The sequence below is a fragment of the Aythya ferina genome (genome assembly GCF_964211825.1).
Source record: "Aythya ferina genome assembly, chromosome: 8".
Lineage (NCBI taxonomy): Eukaryota > Metazoa > Chordata > Aves > Anseriformes > Anatidae > Aythya > Aythya ferina.
In genome coordinates this window covers 27,938,126-27,944,125 of record NC_140304.1, presented here as the reverse complement: position 1 = coordinate 27,944,125, position 6,000 = coordinate 27,938,126, and positions in this window count along the sequence as shown.

The window sequence follows — 6,000 nt, the reverse complement described above, 5'->3', positions numbered from 1 at the left end:
TTTATTGACAGCTCAAAGTGTTTAATGCTGATGCAGATGGCTCTGAGCAGACCTTGGTACCTACGTGCTCTTTTGGGCTCATTGCACTGAAGCTCCGTTTCACAAACTAAAGTGTCTTGTTGCTACAGGAGGTCTTGCTGGTCTTACTTGGTCTTGCTACTTGCAGGGTGAAGTACAGTGCAGGAAAGGGTGGAAGAGCAGTGCAAAAATCCTTCACTAAGGTTGTTGTGAATACGCAGCAATCCCACTCTGGCTGCAGAGAGGGGGGAAAAGCTTCTTTCAAGTTTATTTTTAAGGATTGAATCGTGTGAAAAACTTGCTAAAGCTGGAAATCTTTGGGTTCAGATAAGCTTTTCCAATATATTTCTTATCTCCAATGGCTGCTGATAATGACTGGCCTTTTCACCTGCGGAACTGCTCAAGAGCACATTAGAAAGTCAAGTGCCAAATAAAAGCGGGCAGCACATATTCATGAGTGTGAGTGGTAGCTTATGTCCCAATTCCCAATGAGCAGTTTCATTTGATGTGACAGAAAGCATGCAAATTGGGATATTGGCATGAATAAAAAAGAAAAGTTTTTTGTGCATATGACGTTAAAAAAGAAAGCATCAGTGTCTACATACATTAAAACTAATCTGCTTTTAAGGCAGTAGTACTGTGAGGAACTGCTCTTCTTGCTTTCGGTGTGTTAAAAACAGACCAAGTCCCAAACCACAAATTAGATACAAGTGTCTGGTTAAGTACCTAATGCTAATTAAACACTGACCATACTCTACTCCTTGACCCGTTTTCACCTACTTCTAAAACCTTCACTGGTAAAACAAAAGAAAATAAAAACCAGGCAAAATCTGAAGGTGGTTTTTTTTTTATTCTTCCTAAAAGTTTATGTAAACTTAAAGGAGAAATGCCACAGTTGTCCTATTTGTAGTTTTCTCTCTCCAGGTTGTGTTCTCTGGGTTTAGAGGTCTCTGACTTTATCTTATACATGACAAAACAGAGGGGTGAAAGCCCTGCAAAACAGTTTTGCAAAGCCTTGTCAGTGAGGAAATACCGAGGAACAGAAACGCGGGCAGGTCTGGTAGTTCCCCTTTCTTGATGCCTCTTTTGCTGCTGTATTTGCATGACCTCTTCCCTTCTTCCCTGAGGCGTATCTTCATCTCAGTGTTGGGTGGCAAATGTAGCTCTTAGAGAATGAACACACTGACTGGGAGAAGGGGATCCTTCTCTGTGCAGTAGCTCTTCTGTCTTCCTTTGGCGCTGTTCAAAAGTGTCCGAGGGATCGTGGTGGTGCGTTCAGTCCCCGATGCACACGTGGATCAGCTGCTGCATGTGGGGTCAGCACTTCGGTGGCAGCTCTCCTTGCTGCTGGTGCTGGTGCAGGGCTTTGCTGAGGGGCTCAGCTCTTTGTCCTGTTGTTTGGCTGAGATTTTAGTTTCCAACCAAATGGCCATTCGAAGCAGTTTCCCTTTCCTCACAGAATATCACTGGGACTTAGATGACTTCTGGAGTAGAATTTGCAGTAACAACTGTTTCTTGATCTTGGACTATCTATACAGTGATTCACTCCCTCAAATAAAGTCTGCCAGCTCTGGGTTCAGACATACTCAGTTGTCTATAGGTTGCTCTCTACCTCCAGCTGTTGATAGCCCAAAGTTGTGAGACTGAATTAAACAGCAGTATTATTGGGGAAGGAAGGGGAAAAAAAGATGGCCTTCTAGTGGCAAGCAGAGTTTCAAGATGATACAGTGGAAAATTTGTTGTTTTGTCTGCGAACAGTGTTTAAAAGTTTGGGGGGGGCTGGAAGCAGAAATAAACTTCACATTTTGATGGCTTCTGTTCTGCAGATGGGTATCCTGCAAAGGGCTAATCTTCTGTTGTAATGCTGGAATATGTCCCAGATGGAGAGAATACAGGGAGCTGGCACAAGATGAGTTGCACCGTGTTTCTGTAGGTGACTTACTGGGCTGAAGGCAGAAGGGCTGCTGTGTGTGTACTGCCAGACCCAGCCTGCAGCGGGTTGGGGACACCCAGTTCCCCCCAGTGCCTGCTAAAGGCAGAGGTGCAGCCAGGCAGGGTGAGCTGAATTTCACCTTTGTTAGGTGTCTGCAGCAGATGACATAATTTCCACCTCAAAAAGGCTGTAGTCACAGCACCCAGAAGAAATCAGAAAGAAAAAATGTTGGAAATATTTTTTCTCCTTCCTCAGTGTGCTTGATCTGTGCCCGCTGTTTTCTCCTCATGCCTGGCAGAAGAAGTTCTTTACATTTCCTAAATGTTTTGTCAGCTTTTTGCATCCCAGTTTTTTTTTTCTTTCCCTCTTCTTACATCTTGAATATTTTGTTCACAATTTTGGTAAGCACATTATTCTATAGCTAGTTTCATTTCTTCACTTAGCTTCTCAGTAGCGGTAATGAAACCACCAGTAAAAATTTTACGAGAAGTTTCATACAGTCTGGCGGCCTGTAGTCCGCCCTGGACTGTGGTGCTTGCATTGCCTTTGTGTTTTTCTCCCCTGAGCTCATTTACACTTTCAAATGGTTTCTTGCTGTCAGCTTCCTTATTCATCTCCTCTATTTCTCCTGGTCGCCTCTGCCAGCATTCTTGCCTGCCACCTATCGTAAGATTGGAGATGTCATCGCTTTTCCCTAAGCCATGTTTGTACTGAGCACACACATTTAAATATGGATGAGCCTGGATGGATTCCACTTTGTCTTTTGCCTGGCACTGTTATAAGCTTGTCATAAACACCTCCTAAAGGATTGCTACATTGAAATATTTAAGAAGCTGTTTAATCTAGTCACGCTGATTAAAAATATTTAGTTCTTTAATGCGCCTCTCTTCCTTGCTTGTATTTGTAATATTTACTGGGGTAGTTTGTGAATTTGCTGAGAAAAAGGCTCACCAAACAATGATACTAATCTTAGCAACTTGCCTGCTTTTGTCTTGAAAGGCTCATCTTTTGCCACTTTCTGCAAAGGAGGAGTTGGCAGGAAAGAAATATACAAGAAATCTAAATCTAAAATATTTATAAAATGTAAAAGAAATATAGTGGTGGAGGTGTTCCATAATTGCTTAGGCACAAAACAAAGCTATAACTGAACAGTCTTTAAATCATTTGATTACAGGGCTTCAACCTGAACTGCAGTACCAGTGGCAGTTACGCCACTTTTGTCATTAGGGAGAACTTTTTACTGCCCTTCACTGTCTGGCAAAACCAGCAGTTGTCTAAGAACTGTCAGATTATTTGTGACTTCTGTTCCGAATGTGGCAAGCTCCTGTTTTATGTGTCATTAGTTCAAAGCCAGTGAGGACAACCAGGTTCTGCCTGTTCTTTATCTTTTATTCCCCTGGATAGCTTGCCATATCTAATTAATATTTTGTCACCCATCACTATATAGTTCCCCAATGCTGTCTTCTATGAAATGTTTTAATCTATTTTGCACTTTGTACCATGTGCTGTATAACTGGGTCTAGGAGTAGACATCAGAAGCAGCTGCCTCTGGTGGTAAAATGTGTGGCAACCATGTCCTGTTCCTTGCTGTGCTGCTTTGAAGCTCAAACCTCATGGTAAGACTCAAAACTCAGAAGCATGAAATAAAAATTAGTCTACAGAGACAAAAGTCTCCTATCATCACCAGCAAGTAGCGAGAGTCCGTGTGACCTTGTTCATTGTTCTGGGAGTCAAATGCATTATGTATGTATGGGTGGTGCTGAGGAAATAAATAATAGACAATAATAACAACTTTAAAGTACTGTCACGATATGCATTTCTTTAGAAAGCCATGGTTCTAGTTTTGTGGAAGTCTTTGTGAGTTTGGAGGTAACCATTTAGGGCTTTGGGGGCCTTGAAGAAATGGTCCAGGAGTGTCTCAAGGAAGAAGCTGCACAGGAAGATTTTAAGATTCTCTCCTGTGTTTGTTTGTTTGTTTGTTTGTTTGTTTCAGAGGCTTATCTACTGCTGCATATACTTCTCTTTTTGGTATAATACGACTGGGGGGATGGGGGAAGACACAAAACATTACATTGAATTATGAGAAGAATAAAAAAGCTGACATTGATCAAGGCTATTGAATGGCACCTCTACAGTTTTTACCACTTTGGGTAAAATTTGGCAGCTACCTGCTTATTCAGAATGACTCTGAAAATCCCTCCAAATGTCTTCCAAATGCCTTGTGAGATTAAGCTGGGACCAGTTTCTGGAAAATCTTGACTGACATTACTTGTACCTAATTAATTTCTGATTCTTTGAATCAGTTACAGTTTTTACATGAATATTCCTCACCTACTTCACAGGTTTTAATTATAATGAGTTTGTTTCATAATGAGCTTGTTTCATAATGAGCCCTGGTATTTATTTTAGCACTTCCACATAACTGAAACTTTTGGAGCCAAATCTTCTGTTTCAGTTGAGAAGGGGAAGGAAGGAATGAATGGAAACAACTTAGCGGTATTTCTGCATTGCTGGGAATCCTCGGGATGCTGCAAAGTGCCTCAGAGGTGTCTGTGTGCCAGCAGTCTCTGTGCTGCTGCCCTTGTGCGGGTGGTGGTGCGCAGACCGGCTGTACTGACCTCTTAGAATAAGATCATTCATCTTTTCATTTAACTTCTCCAGTTTGTGCACTCTCTTGTAGCCCTTTACAGGTGCTACCCCTTCTGAAGGTGAACTGTCCCTTCACTATCACTTATGTGTTTTTCCACGAGATGTTTGTGACTTAGCTAGAACCTGAATCTGGATATTCCCTGCCAAGCTCAGTGCTTCTCCTTTACCCTTGGGAATCTAACAGCACGGGAGGACGAGCCAGGCCAGCATTCAGGCTGATGCTGCCCCAGGGAATGCTTTCCTTAGGATGGCACTGCACAGATGGGTGCTGGTGCCCCCTGCAGCAGGCCCTCTCAGGGTGTACCCCATGCATCCTGAGTGCCACGAAGACAGCAGCATGTGCAGGCTGCCCTCCCTCCTGATCCCAGGTGAGACCTGTGCCACAGAGCTCTCCGGGAGCTGCTCAGCAGGCAGAGGGCCAGGGGCAGCCTTCCCTGCCTGGCCCAGGGCCTCCAGGCAGCTGTGCTGCTGCTGCCCTGGCAGCAGTGCTCTGGCCCCACTGCAGCAGGATTTGGCCCTGAGCTGAGGGACACGTGGTGAGATGAACCTGAGTGTAGCCTGTGCAGTGCTGCACGTGGTGTGGGCATCATCTAACCAGTCCCGTGCAACTCAGCAGTGAGTTTGTTTGCAGCTCTCTCCTTCATTTGGACTGAAGGAGTTTGTGGATTTCAGTCTTCCTTGGGAGAAGTGTGTCAGAACTGAAATCTTGGAATATACTGCTTCCCAATCAATACAAATGTGCTTATCTGTAGCCTTGGGCTTGAAAAGCCCCCAGACTACTGCAGTAACTATCTATTGACTCTCCTATATTAGCTGACTAAAGTACTTTCCAAGAAAATGAGCAGCGGCAGTTTGACCTCTAATAAGGCTGTTACAGTGTGTCCTGTGAACTAGGCACCTTCACTCCCAGTGCTCAAAGAGGAGGATGTTACCACATCCAAAATCAGGGAGCTGCATCCTTCACCCCCCTGATTCAGCCGTCCTTCCTTGTGTCTGTAGCCCCACCTCACCTGATGCAGGTCTGGTGTGTAACGGGTGAACAGAATTGGAAATTGGTGCAAGTAACTGGGTGGTTATGGTAGAAAAGCCGTTCCTTTTTTAGTTGGAAAAACGATCTTAGTTGAGGTGTAAGAAATGAAGACCTCACTTGACTGAATAGCTTTTTGTTGGGGAAAACCACACTGGCAGTAGATTCCAGTCTGAGCTTTGGTCTGAAGGGGGCTGGAACACCAGATCTTCTGTGAAAGGTGGCCACGGGGCCAGCTGCTTCAGATGGAGGAACAGAAGCTGAAAACCATCAGGAATTTTTTTTTGTTTGCTTGTAGGTTCAGATAACGGGTTCCTATGGTTGATTTGGCTTGAAGTCTATTTGAAGCTATTTATTTCTTAGGGATCTGTGT